The sequence below is a fragment of the Podarcis erhardii genome (genome assembly GCF_964252035.2).
Source record: "Podarcis erhardii genome assembly, chromosome: 11".
Taxonomy (NCBI): Eukaryota; Metazoa; Chordata; class Lepidosauria; order Squamata; family Lacertidae; genus Podarcis; species Podarcis erhardii.
The window spans coordinates 887665-914896 of NC_138501.1; the positions used below are offsets into that span (position 1 = coordinate 887665).

The 27232-nt window shown below is 43.0% G+C and overlaps 1 protein-coding gene and 1 long non-coding RNA gene across 5 annotated transcripts in view; one reads left to right on the top strand and one right to left on the bottom strand.

Annotated features, from left to right (window-relative positions):
- Positions 1–27232, bottom strand: part of APBA1 (amyloid beta precursor protein binding family A member 1) — a 119226-nt gene that overhangs the window by 47451 nt on the left and 44543 nt on the right. Inside the window, exons 1-2 of one of the 4 annotated variants that reach the window (XM_081880956.1) lie at positions 19727–19798; positions 9215–9254 (exon numbers count right to left, since the gene is read on the bottom strand). The exons of 2 other annotated variants lie outside the window; for them this stretch is intronic. The gene's annotated coding sequence lies outside the window, so the exon portion shown is untranslated. Of the gene's footprint in view, positions 1–9214; positions 9255–19726; positions 19818–27232 lie in introns of those variants that run through there. One more of the 4 variants, XM_081880957.1, reaches the window with a different exon arrangement.
- LOC309352557 lies at positions 38–5522 on the top strand. The gene is made up of 3 exons (XR_014161371.1): positions 38–64; positions 4941–5034; positions 5337–5522. It is a non-coding gene; the product is annotated as an uncharacterized lncRNA (long non-coding RNA).

A 27232-nucleotide genomic window follows, 5' to 3' on the forward strand; every position in this document is an offset into this window, starting at 1 on the left:
ATCATTCCACATTCCACACATGTTCTATTACCATCCAGCAAAGACCAACAATAGGGCTCAAAAGGTAGGACAGACTCTCTCTCTCTCTCTCTCTCTCTCTATCTATCTATCTATCTATCTATCGTCTATATTGCAGTCAAAGACCAGACAGCAAAGTGAACAACAGCAACATATGCCACCTCTGCATGAAGAAGTGGATGTAATTAAAAATTCCCTATAAACTTATTTACATTAAAAATAACACTCCTTCAGCTAAAATCTGTATTCCAGAGATTAAAATCGGTATTCATTCATTGGCCCTCACAGTCACCACAGCCTTTCTTGATAGGACAGTATAGTTTGAGAGCAAAAAGCAGACTGTTAACTTTCCTCTTTTAAACCAGGACAGTAACAAAATAAAGCTATTTGCTTCACGTCTTCTGGAGTTTCTGGGCGTTTTTTCATCACAGCCTTTGTTTCCTTCCCTCCTGCTTCCATTTTTTCTCAGGCCCTGGACAAGACAAACTGAACCATCCATTTCCAATTTGCCTATGCTTAGGGAGGCACAGGCAGCAGAATGTCTCCATTCAGACGTCACACTTCCCAGGGTTCAAACCATGACTAAAATGTGCCACAAACTCTGTCCCCTTCTCCTTTTCTCCCGCATGGATTCCCAGCATTCCTTCAGATTTGCTCTAACCCAGAGGAAGCCATTGCACCACCAGATAATGCTGAACCACAACACCCATCATCCCATCAGGCTAGCTGAAGCTTATGGGAGTCCAGTAATATCTAGAGGGCAGTATGCTGGATACCCCTGCTCTAATCATATGCAACTTTCACATCCGAATCAGACAACCTAATGTTTAGCATTCACCAGGGCTGACCATTCTTGGTTAACAATAATCACAATTTGCTGCCATCATACTGAAGTATGGTTGAAACAAAACCAGGATAGAGAGCAGGACAGCTCTACCCACCAAAGAGTGGAGGGGAAGGGACAGAGGGGGTGGGGGATTTCTTTAATTTTTCATGGGAGCTCAGTATTGTAGATATTGAAGCGACAGAGGGCTGCAGCTGGTCTTTCTTAAAAAAAGATTTGCTTCAAGCTGTGACACCATGACAAAAAGTGTCAGCTGCTACAGGGCAGTGTTCCTCATTGAGCATGGAGCATTGGGAATGCTGCATCATGCTGCAGTGCCATCCCAGGGGCATTCTTTATAAAGAAATAAAAAAACCTGCCCCCTATCAAAGATATCCCCTGGGAACAATGCTATGTCCTAACACTGCCATTCCTACTGGGCCATTCTCCATGAGGAATGCTGCCAGGCAACTGCTGAGTACAGAAGATGCAGCAAAGCTTGTTAAAAGCAATTCAGGAGAGACCAGCTACAACCTTTTGCTGCCTCATATCTGCAGTGGTAACTCTCTGCCTTCAGCACGTTAAGAAACATATCCAAACCCCTGAAGATTAAGAAACCAATCTGTGGGGCTTCCTTGGCCACCACCCCCATGCTCCCATCTTTCAGCTTATCACTGCAAGTGAATATTTCATCTTACCTCCAAGGTAAGCTGAAGCTCTTCATGATGTCAGACAAAAGCCTTTTCCAGCTTTCCAGCTGGAAATGCCAAAGATTGAACTTTTGAATTGAAAAAAAATCACAAGCTGTCCCACTGAGCCTCAGCCCTTTCCCTGTGGATGAGGCAGTGGGCTTAAGATACAGCTGTGACCAATGGCCAAAAATTCAGTTACCATAAAGCTAGGATAAACTTTAAAAAGAACAATTTTAAAATATATGCACTGTCACAGTACATAATTTAATCAATATATTGCCTGCCTTTTAAGTAACTGAATTATACATTTGCTAATTGCCAAGGATTCAATATATAGGGCTCGTTTATGATACTGAAGGAACTATAAAGTAACATACAGTTTAATAACTAAAAACTGCATGGGGCAAGTTAGCTGTGACTTCAGTGGGTCTTGCTGGTGCACTGTTAATTTCCTGTTTTAGTAACGCACACCAACCACTAGGCCTAAAGCCACAGGAGAACCAAAGATATGAAAAAGAGATGGATGCAACCCAGCCCTGGTTTTGTTTTGTTTTTAGTTTTTTTTTTCTTTTTCTAAAAAAATAATATTTATTGCTTTTTAAAAAGGAAAAAGAAAAGAGAGAAACAAAAAAGAGAACAAGAACAAGAAAAAATAAAACAATACAATAAAATATACAAAACACAACCTCAACACCTCACCCAACATAATAAGCTAAACAAAACAAAACAAAAACAATTTAAAAACATACATCATTCCTTTTCCATATTCTAACTTTCATTCCCTTATATCATCAACCTCCTCGCACCTCCCTCTTTGTATTCCACTTCCATTAATTGTTCTAGCAATTCCTTTCCATCTTTCTCCATTATCTATCATATAAATGTCTTAACATATTTTTAATCTTATTTCCATTAAAATTGGTATACTTATTTAAACTTAACTCCTTATAGCATTTCTACTAAGGCCATAAAAATTCATTCCAACATTTTCCTGTCACTCATTAATTTTACAATATTTCTATATATAGACTTTAAATCTTCCAATTTTCTTCCACCATCTCCTCTCCCTGGTCTCGGACTCTGACAGACAATTCCGTCCACTCCATACAGTCCATCAACCTGGAGATCTTATGTCTGAGGCTCTTAACTCTTTTCCACATCCCTTCTGCAGTTCTTCTTCATATTCTTTGATGCTAAAGAGCAGATCTCGAGGAAACTCCAATCCAACAACACCTCCACTCCCTCTCGACAGGTCAGCCAAATTTCCATAATTAAAGCTAGGATCCATAAAGTATTTCAGGGCATATTTTAAAATTCCTCCAACTCTAAAGGCCCCCCGAGCTCCAATCTCCTTCTGACCCAAGTCCATATTCCAAAAGTCAGTTAATCCCTGCATAGAGGGATCTTTCACCTGGAGTACTGTGTCCAGTTCTGGGCACCACAGTTCAAGAAGGACACGAACAAACTGGAACGTGTGCAGAGGAGGGCAACCAAAATGGTCAAAGGCCTGGAAATGATGCCTTATGAGGAACGGCTAAGGGAGCTGGGCATGTTTAGCCTGGAGAAGAGAAGGTTAAGGGGTGATATGATAGCCATGTTCAAATATATAAAAGGATGTCACATAGAGGAGGGAGAAAGGTTGTTTTCTGCTGCTCCAGAGAAGCGGACACAGAGCAGTGGTTCCAAACTACAAGAAAGAAGATTCCACCTAAACATTAGAAAGAACTTCCTGTCAGTAAGAGCTGTTCGACAGTGGAATTTGCTGCCAAGGAGTGTGGTGGAGTCTCCTTCTTTGGAGGTCTTTAAGCAGAGGCTTGACAACCATATGTCAGGAGTGCTCTGATGGTGTTTCCTGCTTGGCAGGGGGTTGGACTCGATGGCCCTTGTGGTCTCTTCCAACTCTATGATTCTATGATTCCAACTTTCCTTTTCCAGTCCAGGCCAGGCTCCGATCTTCAAAGTCTGACTTTTTCTAGTTTCAATCATAAAGGACTTCAACTTATAGTCTTCGGTTTGCCTCTGTAAGACTGAAGCTCCCCCTTGTATTGCTTTAGGTTCAACAACAGCAACTTTCTCCTTCTCATATTCAGCAATTTGTCCTGCTAAAATAGATTCCTGTGTCAAATCCTGAGTAATTTCTGTATTGGTGCTCACTTTTGGTCCCAAAATGTCAGTTTTAGTAATCATAACATCCAATTTTTTATGAAGCTGTTCCAGCAGATAATTTGTCTTGCAAAATGCAGTTACTAAGGCTTCTCCTGTCGACATTCTCAAATGTCCAAGGTCAATCTCTAGTTCCCACACTTCTTATCAAGCAGCTGGAGATTTCTCAGCTCCACTCTTGTAACAGTTTCAAAAGCTCCCTCTAGAGGGAAACAGTCTCCACTTGTATCAATCCTTTCAAAGAAAGTTCAAAAAGTAAAGTTGGTTTCAATTTTCAGTTACTTTTCCTCCCTTTTAAACGCAGAAGCGGACAATGGAAACAATATTCAACCAACTGTCAACATCCGTTCTCTTCGCTGTCAATGAACTCACCCAAAACATCAATCACTGTCAGTCTGTTCCCAGGTTCAGAGCAGTGGGAATTTAATTCTAATCACTCTCTCCTGCAGGATACACGGTCCAAAATTTCCCCCCTCTTCTCCTGCTTCCAAGGGGGGGGGGGTCTAATAATTTCAATCGATGGAAGTTTAATCCTTTACATAAGGTTTTCCAAGACCTTAACTTGTAAGCTCTTTGTGTCAGTCTATCTACAAAAGGGGAAGGTGGACTTCCTGTTTTGAACCTTCCCTGTTCAGTGTCAAATTAAGGTATTTAAAAATCCAATTTTCCGTACTATTCACGGGTTGTTGTTTAAAGTCCAATTGTCCACAGAAAAAAGTCAGTGCCCTCCGGCAGCAGCAATGCGGCTTCACTCCGTGAAAGAAGCGGTTGATTCAAAGCACGGCGCCGCTCACCCCACGTCACTCCGGATCCCCAGAACAGGGTTTCCCCGCGAGTAGGGGAGGCGCAAAGGGTGCCAGCCGAATCCCAAGTTCACAGGCTTCTTCCGCCTGTGATTACAGTGGGTCTCCGCCTTCACTGTGGCGGTTCAGACTCTACTTTTCACGGAGCAAGTTCCTCCCATTCGGAGGAGTTCCGCCATTGCCAGAGGCGCTAACCCGGAAGTCCCCAGCCCTGGGATTTCTTTCAGGGAGCGATGGCGCACCTTGGCAGGTGGATGAAGTAGTGTAAAAAGAGCTCTCTAAACTCTGGGAAAGAGCAGTAAAATGGCAAATGCAATTCAGTGTAAATGAATGTTGTATACACAACAAATTCTAGCTTTTTTGCTATCTGCACACATCTTTTATGTCAGCATATGTACATTTCTTTCAAAACATCCATTTGTCCCTTTCACTTGTTTTTAGGACGTACATGCTAAACAAAACTACCATGTGAAATGGCCCTTCATGAAAACATGTCTTTTTGACACTCCTTTCAATAATAGCAATTCAATCAGAAGTAAGAATACTTTAGACGCTGTTAATAATTAGAAGGTAGATAAACATTCACAAACAGTAATTTATGACCACTGTGCTCTCCTGCCAAATGGTGGACAGAAATCTTAACCACACTTTGGCATCTGATCAGAAATCCAGAGCAGCAGTCCAAGGGTGGCAGGTTGTGAACCACTCTGAGATCTACAGGTAGAGAGAGGGTGGTATACAAATTTAATAAATAAATAAGAAAAATCTTACACATCATGTGATTCTATGCTTCTAAGTTGCATTTGGAGAACTGAATCCACCCTCTTTGCTTTTCAGAATGTTTAAAATAACGTCACTCCTGGGGGAATCACTTAGGATTTACTGGAATGTGTCCAGCAAAGTCCCACTCAGAATACTCACTGTTATCAATGGACTCTACATAGATTGGATTGGGTTTATTTTGACTATGAAGTTGTTGAATGCAACCCAGTGACAACAAGGAAATAAATTTTAGCATTCAAATTTTGTATCTTTCATATTTCAAACAATATTTCAAATGTGAGTTAAGTCATCATAAGCAGTCTAATATCTGTTGAAAAATATAAAAGCAAGCATGCAAATGGCGTAAGAACATGCATCATGCATCACGGTGACAAAAGCTGCTACAACTTTTTGTATGGTCAAAAGCAGACCATTTTGAAAATTAAAAATACCTTTAAAATGTTAACATTGCTGTGAATGTTTACATTAAAAACAACAGCCCCAAAGGGCAGCAACATTAATGCTGATGTTCTGATTATTAATTTTAGAATTAGGTTGCTAATATATTATTTGAGGGGAGAGGTGATATTGGCTCTTTCCAGAAAACAGAGCTTTAGTGGAAAGCAATGGATTAGGAATCAGCACATTCTTCTCTTTCCCTTGCTCCCTTATCCCTCAGACAAAAGAGAGAGCACCACCCTGTTGCTAGGTTTAAAGGATTTGACATTTGTTTGAAAATCATAGAATCATAGAGTTGGAAGAGACTACAAGGGCCATCGAGTCCAACCCCCTGCCAAGCAGGAAACACCATCAGAGCACTCCTGACATATGGTTGTCAAGCCTCTGCTTAAAGACCTCCAAAGAAGGAGACTCCACCACCCTCCTTGGCAGCAAATTCCACTGTCGAACAGCTCTTACTGTCAGGAAGTTCTTCCTAATGTTTAGGTGGAATCTTCTTTCTTGTAGTTTGGAACCATTGCTCCGTGTCCGCTTCTCTGGAGCAGCAGAAAACAACCTTTCTTCCTCCTCTATGTGACATCCTTTTATATATTTGAACATGGCTATCATATCACCCCTTAACCTCCTCTTCTCCAGGCTAAACATGCCCAGCTCCCTTAGCCGTTCTTCATAAGGCATCGTTTCCAGGCCTTTGACCATTTTGGTTGCCCTCCTCTGGACACGTTCCAGTTTGTCTGTGTCCTTCTTGAACTGTCAAGAGCAATAATGCTGTCAAGAGGCAGGCGTTAATCCCAACAGTTCCAGCTGCCAGCATTCCTCAGAGGACCAAGCATACTTCATCCACAAATAGTATTAAAAGGGAATGATGTTACTCCTTGGAGAGAATGAGGGTGAGAACTTTCACTGCCGTTAATGTTGAGTTATAAGCAACATTCTCAGCAGCATCCAGACGCTACTAAATATCCTGTACCTTTTAATACTATCCCCCGACCCACCACAATTTCTCCATTAATTGGAGCAAGCTTGCTTTCTCCTGCTCTGGAGGGTGGGACTTGAACCCATGGCTTCAAGTTAGATGGCCGTCTGTCCCCAATGCTTTAGCTAAGATTCTTTCATTGCAGGAGGTGGACCAGATGTCCCTTGCAGTCCCTCTCAACTCTACAGTTCTATGATTCTGGTACATAGCATATTCCACATGTTAAGGGTTTGGACATTACAAAAAATACTGAATACATAAAATACTTTTTTTCTGCATTTGTCTGGAAGATGAATTTGTTTAGCTTCCCCATCTCACAACACAGGATATCATCCAACAGATTTCATCCCAGAAACAGACACTTGTGCATCAGCTTTTGTGACAGCAGCTCCAGACCAGCAATGAACAGAACAGTGTTCATGGCATGCACATCTTCCATTAAGATACATCATCCACCCCTCTAGGCTGGAATAAAAAAAGGCATCTAGGGTTGCTTCACACATTGCAAGATCTCTATGCGGAAGGTTCTCCTGTTTAGGGCTAAGTCTTGAGCTGACATTGCAATGTCCTCTGGTGAAAGTTCAACAACACAGCTTGAGGGCTTCCTTCGAATCCTGACCAGAATGCAGCAATTCAGTGGAGCACTGCACACTGGTCTAACCATCCCTGCAAAGGAAATTAGTCCAGACTGGCTGTGGGAAGGTGGTGGAAGAGACAATTTAACAACTGTTCCAGATACTCATCCTGCGCAGGGCCGATCTCACATTCAGGAAACAGACTGGGGAGGCCTAAGTTGCCATGAATGAGGGAGAAAGTGGCTGGTGCTTGGAAAGAAGCGGTCTGGCAACTGCTCCTTTACAAAACCCACCCTGGACCAACTAATCTACTTACTGGTTGCTAATAGACCTTCTTTTGGGAAGGTAATTAAGAAGACTGAGAAGATGATGCCCTGGTTTGGAGAATCTTAAGCTGAGATAGGAATAATGTTTTTGCTCTGCTCCTCACCCCACCCCTGTGAAGCCCCCTTGCTCTTCTCTTCACAGCACGAGTGATCAAACCAGTAACCCTCCAATTAACCATAGTTCCCCATTCCAGGAAAGTATGGAAGCCAGTTTCAGAATAAGCCACAATCTGAAGTAGGTTTAAGATCCTTTTATGGCTTCTAAAATGTGTCCGGAGTGTGTGTTAAATTTTGTATTGTTGTTATGCATTTTGGTTTTTTATGCTGTACACCTGTGATCTTTCAATAAAAGGCAGTATAAAAATTAATTAATAATAATAGAATGGTTGTGGCTTATTTTGGAACAAGGAACTGTAATTTCTAAGTTCAGACAAAAGTGGTAAACTATGGTTGATCAGAGGGCGGGGGGGGGGGGAGTTTCTTCATATAATCGTTCAAATATGTCCAATATGTGAAGCAATCCACATGTGCATTTCCAAAGAGCAGCAAAAGGAGCCAGAGCTTCAAAGCGCAGAACATGTTCCCATGGCGGGGCTCTTTTGCTTCTCTTGCCATTATAAAGTGCATCTGGAGCTGGGCATCTTATGTTCATCTCTTGAGGACACTTTCCTCTTTCATTCAAGCAGTGGGTGGCTTTCTGTTTCTTGAATTTCCTGATCAGGGACAACTGAGCAAACATTCAGCTTGCTTTCTAAACATAATTAAAACCCTAATGAAGAATGGCAGTCTCTGAATCTACATCTCCAAGCAGAAAGAGGAATGTGTTTTCTAAGGATGCCATGTCCGAATGAGGCCACAGCTCTTTCCCCTCCCCACCCCCACTTCAAATACAGATTGATCATGCCCTGGAGGAGGGATGTAACTGCAAATGGAAAATTATACAGAATTAAAGCTAGCTGATTAGAAAAAGGTGAACAAAATGAAAATAAACTTAAAATGTTTTAGATCTTTAAAACCTATCCAAGAGAAGAAATAGTCAGGGATGCAAGAAAGAAATAGTCAGGGACAAAGTTAAGAAAGACATTCATAGTTTTATAAAAATTGGCATTTCACCTTGTTGTGTAGGAACTAATACAAAAATGAGTTGCAATTTCAGCTAAATTGGGGAAACAGCTTGAAGCATTCGTTGTGCTGAGCTATTTCAATTGCTTTTGTTTGATTTGCTCATTGCAAGCAACTAAAAGTCTGTAATTTTGATAATAAACCTGATTTGCAATGGGAGTTGAATAATTTCAATTGCAACTGCATATTGTGAGCTTTCTTGGGAGTACTATACCTGTAAATGTGGTACTTAAATAATTTTATAATAATAAAAAAATTACAACCAACCAAATCATGCCTTCTATACTTTTCCAAAATCAGTAGCTAAGGGGGCTATAACGGTTACCATATGTCCTCCTTTTCCAGGACATGCCCTCTTTTTCATGGGTATGTAAAATAAGTCTCGTCATAGCGATCCATAGTTAAAAGTAGAAGTCAGCAAAGGTGTCCTTGTTTTTGCTCTTCAAAATATGGCAACCCTAGCTAGCAAAAGGTAATAGACCAGGCCTCTCTTACCTTTGTAATTAGACATTTTGGGGACCAGCAGGGTTCAAAACTAAAAAAAAGAAAGAAAGAAAAAGTTACCGTGTTTTTCGCTCTATAAGACGCACTTTTCCCCCTCCAAAAATTAAGGGGAAATGTGTGTGCATCTTATGGAGCGAATGCAGGCTCCTTGGCTTCAGCGATAGCAACGCAAAGCCTCCGAAGTGCAGAGGGAACGCTCCCTCCGCGCTCCGGAGGCTTCGTGTTGCTTTCGCTGAAGCCTGGAGAGCAAGAGAGGTTGGTGCGCATCGACCCCTCTTGCTCTCCAGGCTTCAGGGATAGCCGCCTGAAGCCTCCGGAGTGCAGCGGGAGGTCCCGCTGCACTCCAGAGGCTTTGCGTTGCTTTCGCTGAAGCCAGGAGAGCAAGACTCTCCTGGCTTCAGCAGAGACGGTGAGCTGCGCAGCGCCCCTTCAGCGAAGCGGGAGGAGAATCCTGCCGCTTCGCTGAAGGGGCGCTGAGCAGAGAGGGGGAGAATTTTTTTTCTTGTTCTCCCCCTCTAAAACAAGGTGCGTCCTATAGAGCGAAAAATACGGTACTGCAATTCTGTTACTGAACTAGATTGATCTTTGTTCCAGCAAGGAAATGCTTGCATTTTAATTTCGCCAACAATAGCTGAATATTACAAAGAAAGATGTTTTAAGTTATCTGTCTATCCATTTCGCTCTCACAACAATCCTGTGGTGTAGGTTAGGCTGAAAGATTGTTCATGGTCCAAGGTCATCCATTGAGCTTCATGGAGATTTGAACCCTGGTCTGCCAGGTTCTAGTCAAACACTAATAGCTACACCACTCTCGCTGTGTTTATTCTGCAGTTATGCAGTTGTATTTTAAGGAATCTTTTGGAAGGAGAAGATGGTGTCTACGCAGAGAAATAGACCATGCCTGCACTAAACGCTGGACCTGGAGCTTTTCCAACTCACATTCCAAATACATGAGGCTTGATGGTTAAGCCCTGAGTATGTACCAGCTCTAACGTTTTCTTACATTTTGCTCTGCTATAAACATAAAAACGTTTGTCAATTGAGGGGGGAAACCAATGGATGGAGCACTAACACATGGAAGCATTCTACACAGGTCCAGCATTTAGTGCAGGCATGGTCTATTTCTCTGCGTAGACACCATCCTCTCCTTCCAAAAGATTCCTTAAAATACAACTGCATAACTGCAGAATAAACACAGCGAGTGTGGTGTAGCTATTAGTGTTTGACTAGAACCTGGCAGACCAGGGTTCAAATCTCCATGAAGCTCAATGGATGACCTTGGACCATGAACAATCTTTCAGCCTAACCTACACCACAGGATTGTTGTGAGAGCAAAATGGATAGACAGACAACTCTCTTTCCAAAGAAGGGATTTAACATACAGGCAACTCCCCATTCATGCAAGTCACATGCAACCATGCACACGTGCATTGCCAAGAACCCAGAAGTGGCACAAATAGGGGGCAGGGTGGAGGTGGAACAGGCTTACATACGCCCCACTGACATGTGCAGTTCCTTGGAACACAACCCCCGCACAAATGGGAAGTTTTCTGTACCGCTCCTCACAATTACTGTCTGTTGTGTTTCCTGTACTGCTGAGTGCCTGGTGTCCTTCTTATTGCCCCATTTAAGCACCATGCCTCTCCTGTTTGTGCTGTTTTACAGATCTCACGCACTCAAATTAAAGTGGATTCTTAATTTTACTAATACACACTAAGTACCCCAAAGATGGCAGCAGCTCCCACACCCAAAATCTTCAATTCTGATCATTGTTTCATGTGTGAACAAGAGCTCTCAGTGTGATAAGGGAATTGCAGTCATGTCTTGAGGGAACGGATATGAGAACTCAAAATGCACCTCCCTTATAAAGGAACTGGAAAGAAGACTAAGAAATGGGACAGAATTTGAGAGGTGAATAAACGAAAAATACATGTATATGTAATTGTTTGGGGTTGGCTGGGAAAACAACTTTTGTGGTGCATCATAATCAACAGTGCAACAATTTCTTTTCAGAGTCTGGAAACACCACCAAAAGTTACAATGCCCCAGGGATCCAAGAGCACACTTCACTCTCCTAGTCAGAGTTACCAAAATTATTTTAAAACACTGCTATCCTGCCTTTCAATTGCTTCACTACAGCTCCATCAGTTCCTTGCAAGCAGGCAAATATTTCTGAAGTATGAAAATTTATTCGTATGGAGTTTTCAAATGGGGGCTGTTTGTTAACTTGCACTCCCTCTGCTGGCTACACTCTGCCACACAAATAATAAATGCTTATGTGACTTCTGTGGGCCAGTTAATTCTCTGCAAGCAGTGCAAACTATCTTACAAACATAAAGAAGAAGAGCACATGGAGGGTTTCAATTCAAAACAATCAAGAGAAGTCACAGCTTAGAGTTGCTCAAGAGTCCTAGAAGTCTGTTCCCCAATACTTTTCAATGCCCTTAATGCAAGTCTATCCAGAAAGGTTGTCAGGGAACTGCCATCGGAAAGACAGGAGGTGGAGGGGCTCTCAGAAGTCAGGAGAGAGTCAGCAGCGGAGGAAGGCACCAGCAGGGGGAGAATGGGAGATCAGAGAGAGAGGGAGGCCAAGGAATGGCTCAGGGAGTCTTCTAGCGATAACAGCGGAGAAGTCTCAGGACCTCCCATAGGTACACCCACTCCTCGCCGGAAACTGTCGCGCCGTGAATCCAGACGACGCGTTTCCGTCAAGGAGCTTTTATGCTGGAGTAAATTCCGTAAATGCCCACTGTCGGATTCTGCCAGCGATTGACGGAGCCATGTTTAAGGGCTCCGCTAAAGACAGAGCTTTGCTAAACTGAGCAAACTCTGAGGGACTAAGCTTTTACGCAAAAGCAGCTCATCATCCCATCACAGCAATTCGACAGTCTCTGAAAGCAGCTTGTGCAAGGAGAGGCATCATGAGCAACCCAGCCGGAGCCAGAGAAGCGGGAGGAGCTGGAGCGGGTCCAAGCCTGGAAGAAAGGTACAGGATGTTGGAGGTCCAGCTAGCGCTGCAAACGGCTAGGCTCGAGGAGAGGAGGGCTCAGGATGCAGAAAAGGGAAAAGCCAGCCCACTCTCAAGGAAGGTGCCAGGATTGGTGCAGAAGTTTGGGGGTGATCCCAGGAACTATCAAGCCTTTAGGACAGAGATGCAATATGCCCTCAATCTGCAGTTTGATGACTTTCCTGATGAGGAATCGAGGGTAGCGTTTGTGATTGGCCATCTCGAAGGGGGGGCGAAAGACTGGGTGAGACCCCTGATGGCAGCTAATAATGACGCCCTAAAGGACACAAGGAAGTTTTTTCGCGCCATGGATCTGATGTTTTCCAGCGAGATTGAGCAGGGAGTGGTGCGCAGACAGTTAATGGGGTGTAAACAAGGGAGCCGATCTGTCCGTGAGTACTGGACTGAGTTCACCATGCTGATCCATAAATTGGGTTGGGATTTGTCGGCGGAACCGATACAAATGCTGTTCGAAGAAGGACTATCTTCGGCAGTGAAGGACGAACTTTCCCGGGCGCCCAGGGCGGAGTCTATGGACCAGCTGACTAAATCCGCGCTGGCCATAGGAGCACGCCAGGAGGCGAGAGCCTTGGAGAAGCGGGAAGGGAAGGGGGGACGTTGGAGGGATTTCCGCATTCCAGAGATTCCCGAGCAGCATTCCCCGCCAGCAGAGCTGATGGAAATTGGAACAGCGCGCGCGCAGTTTCAAACCCCAGTGAAGGGCGGAAGAAGGAGGGAAAGAGCGCCAAGAAATGTTTTCTCTGCCAACAGCCAGGTCACTATGCCAGAGTCTGTCCGCAAAGAAAGGAATGGCAAGGGATGGCGGGAGCTGTTGGGGGGGAGGAGGAGGGAGCTAAGGAGCAAGTAAAAGCCAACGCCTGGCTGCCACCATCGGGGCACAGCAGCCAGGCCAAGGAGCAGTGAATGTGCCCACGCCGGAAACCCCAAGACCAGCGCTTGTAATAGAGGTGTCGCTAGAGCTGCCAAACGGGCACCCACTAAAGATTAAGGTGCTATTGGACTCAGGCAGCTCCTGTAATTTTATGAGTAAGGAGTTTGCAGCCGAACACCAGATACAGACTATCCCTTTAAGTAACCCTTTGCAGGTGACCACGATTGATGGGAGGGCGCTGTTGGGAGGAGAAGTGAACCAGCAGACTGTCCCAATAATAATGAGGGTGGCAAGGCACACAGAACTGATAGCGTTTAATGTGGCCACCTTGGGAGGAGCGCCCATTATTTTGGGGATGAGCTGGCTAGCGCTGCATGATCCGCTAGTGGGATGGCACCAGAGAGTAGTCTCATTTGGGTTAGCGCATTGCCTGGCACACTGCAAGGAAAGGGAAGCCCAAGTAGGAACCCAGGCCACGCTAGCAGGGGTGGAAATAACAGACAAAGGGAAGGTACCACGACAATACGCCGACCTGGCTAACGTCTTCAGCGAAAGGGAAGCAGATAAACTGCCCCCGCACAGACCCTTTGACTGTCAAATCAACTTACTCCCAGGAGCACAATTGCCAGTGGGCAAGCTGTATGCAATGTCAGACAGAGAGATGCAGGAGTTAAGGGAGTTCATTGACAAGAATCTCAAGCGAGGTTTCATCAGAGAGTCACGAGCGGTGGGGGGCAGCCCAGTGTTCTTTGTGGACAAAAAAAAATACTAATAAACCCAGATTGGTCGTGGACTTCAGGGCCCTAAATGCGGTGTCAGAACCAGTGACTTTCCCCATGCCCAGAATCGATGACATTCTGACCCGGGTGAGGAAAGGGAAAATTTTTACCAAGCTGGACCTAAGGGGGGCGTATAACCTGATACGTATGAGAAAGGGAGACGAGTGGAAAACCACTATGTTCACCCCCTTGGGGGCCTTTGAGTACCTCGTTATGCCCTTCGGTCTACAGGCGGGCTCGGCCTGTTTTCAATCGTTCATGAATCACGTCCTGGGACCATTGCTTTACAAGAACTGCGTAGCGTTCTTAGATGACGTCCTGGTGTACTCAGAGAATGAGGAGCAGCATGTGCGAGATGTAAGAGAGGTACTGAGCAGACTGCAAGAAAACCAGCTGTGGGTGAAACTGGAGAAGTGTCAGTTTCATACCAGAGAGGTGGAATTCCTGGGGTACCGGTTGTCAGACAAGGGATTGACCATGGATCCTAGCAAGGTTCAAGCGGTACTGGAATGGAAGACACCGAAAACTAAGAAGGACGTGCAAAGGTTCCTGGGTTTCGGAAACTTCTATCGGAAGTTCATCAAGAACTTTGCCCACTTAACGGCACCCATCACTGATTGTCTCAGCAGCAAGAAGAAATTTGTCTGGACAGAAGAGGCGCAGCGAGCGTTCGAAAGATTAAAGAAGGCGTTTGCGTCGGAAGAACAACTTTTGCACGTGGATCTACAGCAACCAATGAGAGTGGAGACTGACGCCTCAGACAGAGCGGTGGGGGCAGTGCTTCTACAGCCGGGAAAAGATACGTCGGAATGGAGACCGTGTGCCTTCTTCTCGTGGAAGTTGAACAAATCCGAAAGGAACTACACCGTATACGACCGAGAACTATTCGCCATTCATGAAGCATTCCGGAGATGGCGACACTTGCTGATTGGGGCGCAGCACAAGGTCCAAGTGCGGACCGACCACAAAAATCTAGAATACTGGAGAACTGCCCGAGTACTGAACCAGAGACAAGTGAGATGGGCCCAGGAGTTCTCCAAATTCCATTTTGAAATCCGTTACGTACCAGGACCAGAGAACGTCAGGGCGGACGCTCTCTCCCGAAAACCTGAGTATTTAGAGGGGGAGGGAGCGCCTGAGGAAACGCATATCATCCCCGAGGACCACTGGGTGTGTGGGGCGGCATTGGTGGGGCAAAGAGAACTGGTAGAGGGTACCGAGAACGATGAATATGCCCAAGAGAAACTCAGAGAACTCAGGGGGACAGGGGAGAACACAGGGGGGTTTGAGGAAAAGAACGGAGCGTTGTATTACAAAGGGGCACTGTACATACCCGATGGGGAACTGAGGGGCAGAGTGCTCAAGCAGTTACATGACAGCCCCACAGCGGGGCACTTCGGGCAGCACAAAACCATGTGGTTGGTTACCAGGGAGTTTTGGTGGCCCAAGGTGAGGGAAGACGTACGGGAATATGTTAGGGGGTGCGACAGGTGCCAGCGAGCGAAAGGGGAGAGGCTGGCACCAGCGGGGCTATTGGAACCCTTACCCACACCAGAAAGGCCATGGGAGGCGGTATCCATAGATTTTATGACGGATCTGCCAAAATCCAAAGGGAAAACAGCTGTCATGGTGGTGGTAGACCTATTAACTAAGATGTGCCATTTCATAGCCTGTTCACACGCAGTCACAGCGGAAGAAACCGCCAAGTTGTTTGTAAAGTATATTTTCAGGTTGCATGGCGCCCCCTTGAGGGTGGTCTCAGACGGAGGGAAACAATTTACTTCCAGGTTCTGGAGGAAGCTAATGAGCTTACTGCATGTGGAAGTCAATTTTTCAATGGCCAGGCACCCAGAAACAAATGGGCAGGCGGAAAGGGCAAACGGGATTTTACAACAATACCTGAGGTGTTATGTAAATGACAGAGAAAATGAATGGGTAGATAAGTTGGCCCTGGCAGAATTTGCCTACAACAACGCGGAGAACGTGTCCACAGGGATGAGTCCCTTCCTGGCAAATTATGGGTGTCATCCCAGGGCATTTCCAGGAGAAGGAGGGGAGAGGTGGAGTGTCCCGGCGGCGGAACACTTTGTTGAAGAGATGGAAGCGATCCACCGGCAACTCCAACTCAACTTAGAGAGAGCCAAGGAAGAATACAAGAAGCAAGCAGACAGAAGCAGAAGGGAAGGTGAAACCATAAGGGTGGGGAACCGGGTGTGGCTATCCACCCAAGGACTGCCGTTCAAGGGAGGGTGTAAGAAATTGAAACCCAAACGGCTGGGACGCTTTGAGGTCATACAACAGGTCAACCCGGTAGCATTCAAACTCAGATTGGCCAACCACATGAAACTGCATCCAGTATTTCACAGGTCCTTACTGTCAACGTACCGAGAGGGGCGAGAGTGGGGAGAACGTGAGAGGGAGGTTACTCAAACACCAGTCATAGAAGAAAGGGAACGCAACATGCATGTGGCAGAAATCATTGATTCCAGGTGGAAATGGAATCAAGTAGAGTATTTGGTAGAATGGGAAGGGGAAGCGGAGTCAGAAAACACATGGGTACCGGCAGAGGAGGTCAATGACGAGGTTTTAATAGAAACGTTTCATCAACGGTTCCCGAGGAAACCTCAGCCCGTGGCACGGTTCAGGAGGGAACACTTCGGCACCACCGATGAGGAGGGGGAGTTTGAAGGGTTCCCAGAGTCAGGGGTGGAGGAGGGAGTAGACTCCGACGAGGAAGAGGAATCAGGAAGAAGAGACGGGAGGCAGTGGCGAGAAGTGTTTGAATCCTCTGATGAGGAGGAGTGTTCCTTCCGGGGTTTTCCATCCTCACCGCCAGTAGGGGAGGAGGCGGGAGGGGGTGAAGGGGGCCCTGGAGGGGAGGTGGATGTCAGGGAACTGCCATCGGAAAGACAGGAGGTGGAAGGGCTCTCAGAAGTCAGGAGAGAGTCAGCAGCGGAGGAAGGCACCAGCAGGGGGAGAATGGGAGATCAGAGAGAGAGGGAGGCGAAGGAATGGCTCAGGGAGTCTTCTAGTGATAACAGCGGAGAAGTCTCAGGACCTCCCATAGGTACACCCACTCCTCGCCGGAAACTGTCGCGCCGTGAATCCAGACGACGCGTTTCCGTCAAGGAGCTTTTATGCTGGAGTAAATTCCGTAAACGCCCACTGTCGGATTCTGCCAGCGATTGACGGAGCCATGCTTTTTTTTTTTCTTTCCAAAATACATTTTTATTAAGGTTATACACATAACAAACATACAACCAAATACAAAAGAAAAAATTGTAACAAAAAAAAGAGTCAAGATATACAAGCCAACTTTTTCCTCTCTCTAACTATACAAAGATAGATTAATCTGGCTATTTCACAAAACAGTAAAAGATTAAAAAAAAAAAAAAACCACACCCCCACAGAAACCGCCTCCTGGACTTCCTTCCATCCTTTTGGTAAGTATCGAATATCTGCTTCCATTACGTATTTGATTTTTAATCTATAGGCCTAAATTCACACGCTGGTAGTATTTGTTCTGACCCCGCCAATCACATTAAGCATTTATTCCAATATAGTTCCAGTATTTACTCCAATTTTTCAGAGATTTCTGTTCATCGTGGTCTCTTAATTTACCTGTTAATTTATCAAGCTCAGCATATTTTATCATTTTAATTTGCCAATCATTTATATTGGGGATAGTTTCCACTTTCCAATATTGTGCCAATAAAATTCTCGCTGCTGTGGTGGCATAGAGGAATATCGTTCTATCTTCTTTCTTAATATCTTTACCCGTCATTCCCAGCAAAAAGGCTTCGGGTCTTTTGGGAAAAGTGTATTTAAATATTCTTTTAAGCTCATTGTAAACCGATTCCCAAAAGCCTTTCACCTTTTTGCATGTCCACCATAGATGATATAGGTCACCCTCCACCTCCCCACATTTCCAGCATTTCTTATCTTTTAGTCTATACATTTTGGCCAACTTCACAGGGGTGTGGTACCACCTATATAGCATCTTCCAAACATTTTCTCTCAGAGACATACATGCTGTAAACTTGATGTTACAATTCCACATAAAGTTTACAGCATGTATGTCTCTGAGAGAATTGTCTGAGAGAATTGAGAGAATTTGCTAAACTGAGCAAACTCTGAGGGACTAAGCTTTTACGCACAAGCAGCTCATCATCCCATCACAAAGGTCTTTTAGATTTCTTGACCTTTTTCTCTAGCAAGCAGAATGGACACAGCTAATCACATTTGTGCCTGGCTTTCACAATCTGCATTCTTTAGTAGTAAGAGAAAAAAAGAAGAAGGGGGGGGGTCATCTGATTTCCACAGCACAATCAAAAACAGCAGCTGCATCACCAAACCTTTTGTAAAATGAACAGTAGGGCTGGGCAATAGATGAATATATTGTCCAAAAACATTTTGAAGTCCATATGTATACAGCTTGGTTTTTGAACAGCTTAGTTCTCGAACGTTTTGGCTCCCAAACATCACAAACCTGGAAGTGACTGTTCCAGTTTGCGAACTATTTTTGGAAGCCAAACATCCGACAGGGCTTCCGCGGCTTCTGAGCTTCCTACAGCCAATCAGAAGCCGCATTTTGGTTTCTGAACGTTTTGGAAGTCGAATGGACTTCCGGAATGGATTCTGTTCGACTTCTAAGGTACGACTGTATTGGTTTCATAATTTTTGACCTGGCAATGTATCGCAAATCATGGTGTGTGGGTGTGCTATGGAAAAATCACAATGTGGGGAAAACTGTGACACCAGCCAACACTTCTCTCAACTCCTGCAGCCCATTAACTCTGCCAGCTTAGCCGGCTCCTGCAGGAATCACAAGAGCAGGCGCCAGCAAAAATCATGATGCAGGAAAAACTGTGAAGCCAGCTAATGCCTCTTCATAGTTCCATCCTCCATCATGATATATCAGTATATTGTGATGTTTAGCTGGTGATATATCATAATGTTGAAAACCAGGTATCACCCAGCCCTAATGGACAGCAAAGTTACTTGAAGTTACTTCAAATGAATATAGGTATGCTAAATATTTCATTCTTTTTTGGGGGGATATCGTAGGGGTCAGCACACCAGCACTGTGCAATGGATGAGCCTCACCCTGGGAAAACCTATGGGTGTGATACACATTTCAGAGCTAGCATGCTTCAGAAAGGTGGACTTAAAGCAAAGAACATGAGGCGGCTGAATCTCCTTTGCTTATCATTTCCTTGGCAAGTGCCAAGCTGAAAACACATCTTCAAGAAAAGGCTAGTAATGACAACTCTTGCAAGTCCTCAGCATTTGCCTTATCATACTGGGTGCGGATGCTAAGTTGATCTTATGCATATGGAGTTGGCTGTGTTTAGGCATGGATTTAGCTATTTTCAGGAGAAGCAAATATCTCCTTTTACAGGACAGGGTACTGTCAAGGTTCAGGGAATCCTATCCCTCCCCTAGTAGCAGCCAAAGAAGCAGATAACACAAAGAGTCCTTACCACATAATTTGTTCAATATTCACACAGAGAGACAAAGGAATGTAGTCCTTATTCAATACAGTGGTACCTTGGTTCTCAAACTTAATCTGTTCCAGAAGTCTGTTTGAAAACCAAAGCGTTCCAAAATCAAGACATGCTTTCCCATAGAAAGTAATGCAAAACAGATTAATCCGTTCCAGACTTTTAAAAACAACTCCTAAAATAGTAAAATTTAACATGAATTTTACTATCAAACGAGACCATTGATCCATAAAATGAAAGCAATAATCAATGTACTGCACAGTACTATAAAATAAATAAAATAGTATTGTAGATGATAAAAAAAGTTTTAAAAAATCTTACCTGCACTGATGATAGTCATTGTTTGGATGGGGGGCTTTTATCCATTTCCACAGTCAATCAATCAATCAATCAATCAATCCAACAGTAGCTGAACTCGGATCCACACAGTCACAAAAACAAATTAACGGAAAAAGCCTTTTTAAAAAAACGCAAAATAAAAAGCAAAAACAAAAGCACCAAATATAAGCTTGAAATATCACCTCAGAACACTGCAGTCAGAAACGGAAGGTCTGAATTACTATTGGGGGGGGGGACGCAAATTAGCAGCGCAACAGGAAACATGGAAACAGAGCACATTCTTTTTTTCTTTTTTTTAAATGATATTTATTACTTTTAAAACTTACAAAAAGAAGAAAAAGAAAGAAGAAACAAAAGAAACAATACAATATAGACAATACAAAACACAACCTTAACATCTAAACACCATAAACTATACAAAACAAAACAAAAACAATTTAAAAACACACATCATACCTTTACCATAATCTATCTTTCATTCCTTTGTTTCATTGACCTCCTCTCACCTCCCTCCTTGTATTCCACTTCTATACGTTATCTCAGCAAATCGTTTATCTTAAAATATTTTTAATCTTATTCCCCATTAAATCTAATATACCTATTTACACTTAACCTCTTAAAACATTTCCACTAAGGCCAAAAAAATTTCAATTCCAAAATTTTTCTATCCCTCATAAATTTTTACAAAATTTCCCTATATAGACTTTAAATTTTCCAATCTTCTTCACCGTCTCCTCTTCCTGGTCTCGGCCTCTGCCAGTCCTTTCCGTCAATTCCATATAGTCCATCAACCTGGAGATCTTATGTCCGAGGCTCTTAACTCTTCTCCACATCCCTTCTGCCAAGAGAGCAGATCTCGGGGAAGCTCCGACCCAACAGCACTTTTATTCCATCTCGACAGGTCAACCAGATTTCCATAGTTAAAACTAGGATCCATAAAATATTTCAAATCTTGTTTCAAGGTTCCTCCAAATCCAAAGGCCCCCAAAGCTCCAATCCCCTCCCGACCCAAATCCATGTCCCAAATGTCAATTGATCCCTGCATAAAGGGATCTCTCCAACCTTCCCCCTCCAGTCCAGGCCAGGCTCCAATCCTCAAAATCTGACCTCTTCCAGTTTCAACCACAAAGGGCCCCGACCTGTAACCCTCAACCTGCCTCTGTGAGGTTAAGGCTCCCCCTTGTATTACTTTAAGTTCGACAACAGCAACTTTCTCCTTCTCCTTTTCAACGATTTGCCCTGTTGAAATAGATTCCTGTGCCAGATCCTGAGTTATTTCTGTGTTGGTATTCACTTTTAGTCCCGAAATGTCAATTTTAGTAGCCATAGCATCTATCTTCTTGTGAAGCTGTTTCAGCAAATGATCTATCCTGCAAAATGCAGACACTATTATCTCATCTGCCGACATTTTAGTCCAAGGTCAGTCTCTAGTTCTCACAATTCTTATCGTACAGCTGGATTCCTCAGCTCAACTCTTGTAACAGTTTCAAAAACTCCCTCTAGAGGGGAGCAATCTCCACTTGTATCAATCCTTTCCAACACAATTCCAAAAGTAAAATAGTTTCAGTTTTCAGTTACTTTTTTCAATTGCTTTTTCTTCCTTTTAAAACGCAGAAGCGGACAGTGAAAGCAATATATATCTCTTATTAACTGACTGTTTTTCGCTGTCAATGAACTCTTCCAAACGTCAATCTGCTGGCAGCCTGTTCCCAGGAGTTCAGAGCAGTGATAATTTAGTTTTTATCACTCTCTCCTGCAGGATGCACAGTCCACAATTTCCCCCCTCTTCCCCTGCTTCCAAGGGGGGTTTAATGATTTCAATCGATGGAGATTTAATCCTTTACATGAGGCTTTCCAAGACCTTAGCTTGCAACCTCTTTGCTTCAGTCTATTTACAAAAAGGGAAGGCGGACTTCCTGTTTTGAACCTTCCCCGCTCGTTGCCAAATTAAGGTATTTAAAAATCCAATTTTCCGTTCTACTCACGGGTTGTTGTTTAAAGTCCAATTGTCCACAGGAAAAAAGTCAGTGCTCTCCGACAATAGCAATGCGGCTTCACTCCGTGAAAGAAGCAGTCGATTCAAAGCACCGCGCCACTCACCCCACGTCGCTCCGGATCCCCAAAACAGGGTTTCCCCGCGAGTAGGGGAGGCGCGAATGGTGCCAGCTGAATCCCAAGTTCACAGGCTTCTTCCGCCTGTGATTTCTATGGGTCTCCGCTTTCGCCGTGGCGGTTCAGACCCTACTTTTCACGGAGCAAGTTCCTCCCGATCGGAGGAGCTCCGCCATTGCACATTCAGCTTCCGAGGCAAAGTTAAAAAAACGGAAAATCTACTTTCGGTTTTGCAGCATTTGGGTTCCAAGTTGTGCGTGAACTAGCTGTTCGAAAACCAAGGTACCGTTGCAATGGCGTTGTTCCGAGTAAAGCCTAACCCTCTCCGTCTCTCTTATCCTATGCCAGGAATGTCTAACTCCCAAGAGACTGTGATCTACTCCTGGTATAAAAAAACTGGCAGTGATCTACCCACTGTCATTGGAGGGAGGAGGAGCATGTGTGAGATGGGTGGATTGCCCAGAGTTGTTGAGCTTTTTAGGGGGAGTATTGCAAAGAGTTTTTTAGCTCTCCCCCGGTAACTTTTTGTACACAAAAAGTGATCTACCAGGATCAGCCAGGGATCTATCAGTAGATCACAATCTACTGGTTGGACATCCCTGTCCTACAAGTGAAACTTGGAAAATTTGAATATTGTGGAAAGGTTCATTTATTTCAGTAATTCAACTTAAAAGGTGAAACTAAGATATGAGATAGACTCATGGCATGCAAAGTGAGATATGTCAAGCCTTTATTTGTTATAATTTAATCTTTTAATGTTTGATGTATCACAGTATTTTAATATTCTTTTGGAAGCCGCCCAGAGTGGCTGGGGGAAGCCCAGCCAGATGGGCGGGGTATAAATAAATTATTATTATTATTATTATTATTATTATTATTATTATGGCATACAGCTGATGAATACCCCAAATTAACAATCTCAGAAAATTAGAATATTAAATGAAATCAGCAAAACAAGGATTGCAAATAGAGCAATATTGGACCTCTGAGAAGTAGAAGCATGCATATGTACTCAGTACTTGGTTTGGGCCCCTTCTGCATCAATTACTGCCTCAATGTGGCATGGATGCGATCAGCTTGTGGCACTGCGGAGGTGTTATGTAAGACCAGGATGCTTCAATAGCAGCCTTCAGCTTTTCTGCATTGCTCGGTCTCATGTTTCTCATCTTTCTCTTGGCAATGCCCCATAGATTCTCTATGGGGTTCAGGTCAGGCGAGTTTGCTGGCCAATCAAGCACAGTAATCTTACGGGCACTGAACCAGGTTTTGGTACTTTTGGCAGTGTGGGCAGGTGCCAAGTCCTGCTGGAAAATGAAGTCAGCATCCCCATAAAGCTCGTCTGCAGAAGGAAGCATGAAGTGCTCCAAAATCTCCTGGTAGACGGCTGTGTTGACCCTGGACTTAATGAAGTACAGTGGACCAACACCAGCTGATGACATGGCTCCCCAAATCAACACAGACTGTGGAAACTTCACACTGGACTTCAAGCATCTGGCATTGTGTGCCTCTCCATTCTTCCTCCAGACTTTGGGTCCTTGGTTTCCAAATGAGATGCAAAAGTTGCTCTCGTCAGAAAAGAGGACTTGGGACAACTGAGCAATAGACCACTTCTTTTTTTCTTTAGCCCAGGTAGGACGCTTCTGACATTGTTTCTTGTTCAGGAGTGGCTTGACAAGAGGAATACAACATTTGAATAATATTTATTAAAGTTTTAAATGTTACAAAAAGAGAAAGAAATAATTCCAAGTTAAACAAAAACTTAACAACACATCACAATAAAGAAAGAAGAGAATAGAAAAGAAATAAAAAAAGAAAAAAATATAAAAAACAGAAAAATAGAAACAATTAAAAAACACAACGAACCTTCCCATAACTTATCTTTCATTTACTTGTTTCCTTGACCTCCTCGCACCTCCCTTTTTTTGTATTCTAGTTCGGTTAGCTATTTCAGCAAATCCTTTCCATCTTTTCCAATTTTTATCCTATAATTTATCTTAATATAATGTAACTTTACCTTTCCTCCTTTCATCCATTAACAATCCATTTTTACTTAATCCTTTATATAATATTTCCGCTAAAGCCACATAACTTCATTCCAGCCTCCTTCTAACATTCCTTAATTTTACAATATTTCTGTAAATAAACTTTAAATTTCTTCCAATCTTCTTCCACCGACTCTTCTCCCTGGTCTCGGATTCTGCCAGTCATTTCCGCCAGTTCCATGAAGTCCATCACCTTCATCTGCCATTCTTCCCGGGTGGGTAGATCTTGTGTCTTCCAGTACTTTGCAATAAGTATCCTTGCTGCTGTTGTAGCATACATAAAGAAAGTTCTATCCTTCTTTGGCACCAATTGGCTGACCATGCCCAGGAGAAAGGCCTCTGGTTTCTTCAGAAAAGTATATTTAAATACCTTTTTCATTTCATTGTAGATCATTTCCCATAAAGTCTTAATCCTTGGGCATGTCCACCAAAGGTGAAAGAATGCGCCTTCAGTCTCTTTACATTTCCAACATTTATTATCGGGCAAATGATAAATTTTTGCAAGCTTGACTGGTGTCATGTACCACCTGTAAATAATTTTCATTATATTCTCTCTTAAGGCATTACATGCCGTAAATTTCATACCTGTGGTCCATAACTGTTCCCAGTCAGCCATCATAATGTTATGTCCAACATCTTGTGCCCATTTTATCCTAGCTAATTTCACCGTTTCATCCTGAGTGTTCCATTTCAACAGCAAGTTATACATTCTTGACAAGTTCTTACTTTTGGGATCTAACAGCTCTATTTCCAATTTTGATTTTTCCACCTGGAAGCCAATTTTTTTGTCCAGATTATATGCCTCCATTATTTGATGATAATGGAGCCAATCCCACACTCTATTTTTTAGTTTTTCAAAACTCTGCAGTTTTAATCTATCTCCCTCTTGTTCCAGAATTTCCCAATATTTCGGCCATTTGGCCTCCATATTGAGCTTTTTCTGAGCCTTCGCTTCCATTGGTGACAACCACCTTGGGGTTTTATTTTCAAGCAAGTCCTTATATCTTATCCAGACGTTAAACAGTGCTTTTCTGACAATATGATTTTTAAACGCTTTATGTGCTTTGACCTTGTCATACCACAAATATGCATGCCACCCAAATACGTTGTTAAAACCTTCTAGGTCCAGCACGTCAGTGTTTTCAAGAAGCAACCATTCTCTCAGCCAACAAAATGCGGCTGATTCATAATAAAGCTTAAGGTCTGGCAGGGCAAATCCACCTCTTTCTTTAGCATCAATTAGTATCTTAAATTTTATTCGAGGTTTCTTGCCCTGCCAGACAAATCTAGAAATATCTCTCTGCCACTTCTTGAAACAATCCATTTTATCCAGAATTTGTAATGTTTGAAACAAAAACAGCATCCTAGGCAATACATTCATTTTTATCGCAGCAATTCAGCCTAGCAATGATAGCTTCAGATTTGACCATATTTCTAAGTCCTTTTTCACTTCCATCCAACATTTTTCATAGTTATCCTTAAATAAGTTCACATTCTTGGCAGTCATATTGACCCCTAGGTATTTCACTTTCTTAATCAGTGTTAATCCTGTCTCCTTCTGAAACCTTTCTCTCTCAATCACTGTTAGGTTTTTCTCTAACACCTTAGTTTTCATTTTGTTCAACTTAAAACCCGCTACCTGACCAAATTCTTGAATTAGTTCCAGTACTCTTTTAGTACTAGACTCTGGCTCCTGTAATGTCAATACCAGATCATCAGCAAATGCTTTCAATTTGTACTGTTTAGCTCTGACTTGTATACCTTTAACTAATTGGTCCCTTCTAATCATGTTTAAAAGAACCTCCAGGACTGATATAAAAAGCAATGGAGAGATTGGGCAACCTTGTCGTGTTCCTTTATCTTAAATTTTTCCGTCACTACATTATTCACAATTAATTTAGCCTTTTGTTCTGAGTAAATTGCACCTATAGCATTTCCAAACCCTTGACCAACCCCCATCCCTTGTAAGGTTTTCTTCATGAAACTCCAAGAAATATTGTTGAAGGCTTTCTCCGCATCCACAAATATCAGAACTGCTTTAGTATTAATATTCACTTGTAATTTCTCCAAGATATTAATTATGTTCCTCGTATTGTCAGACAAGTGTCTGCCCGGGAGAAAGCCCGCTTGATCTTTATGAATTTCTTCTACACTTTTTTTTAGTCTTTTAGCCAAAATATCTGCAAAAATTTTATAATCCACATTAAGCAAAGATATGGGGCGGTAATTAAGCTGTGTCTTCTCAGACTCTATTTTCGGTATAAGTGTAATATAAGCTTCCTTCCACGACTCTGGTGCCCTTTTCCCTTCCAATATTTCATTACAGACTAACCATTCTTTCAAGGATCTATAATATCTTGAAGTCAAACCATCCGGTCCTGGGGATTTACCTAATTGCATGTTCTGAATGGCCCCTTCTACCTCCTGGTCCGTTATTTTGTAATTCAACATTAACTTATTTTCTTGAGAGATTTTTTGTAGTCCATTTATTTTCAAAAAACAGTCCATGTCCATTTCTTTCTGCGTCTCCTGTGTATATAGTTGTTTTAAGTACCTCTGGAAGCACTTTCTGATCTCCGCTGGATTCTGTATATTCTTTCCTTCCACTTCCAAGTTTGTAATAATATTAAGTTTTTGTCTTTTTTTCATTTGCCAAGCCAGCAGTTTTCCACATTTATTTGCCGATTCAAACGTCTTTTGTCTCATCTGTTTAATTTTCCATTCTATTTCCTGGTTCATCATTTTCATATATTGTACTTGATATAACTTTATCTCTTTCAGGATCTCCTGCGACTTTGGTTTCACTCTCGATTTCTTTTCTCCTTCATTTTCTCCAAAATTTTATCTTTTTTCTCATTTTGGACTCTCTTCTTAATTGCATTCTGTTGTATCAGAAATCCTCTCATAACCGCTTTGCTTGCATCCCAGATTACTCTTTTTTCAACAGTGGTGTTCATATTTATCTCGAAATAATCTCTCAAGGTTTTTTGGGCCTTCTTAGTCACTTCTTCATTCCTAAACAAAGTGTCGTTCATCCTCCATCTAAAGGAACCAATTGGTGTTAGTTTCATTTCCATCTTCACAGCATTATGGTCGGAGCAAGTTTTAGGGCAAATTTCCACTTTTCTGATCTTCGGAGCCAGCCCTCTAGTTGCCCAAATTTGGTCAATTCTTGTCCATGTCATTTTGGCCTCAGAGAAGAAAGTTCCCTCTCTTCCCAAAGGGTTCTTCATTCTCCAAGTGTCAACTAAATCCATATTGTCAGTCATATAAAAAAAAGTTTTTGGTAGTCTACCATCCTTAGTAACTACCTGTCTCTGTGCCTTATCCATAT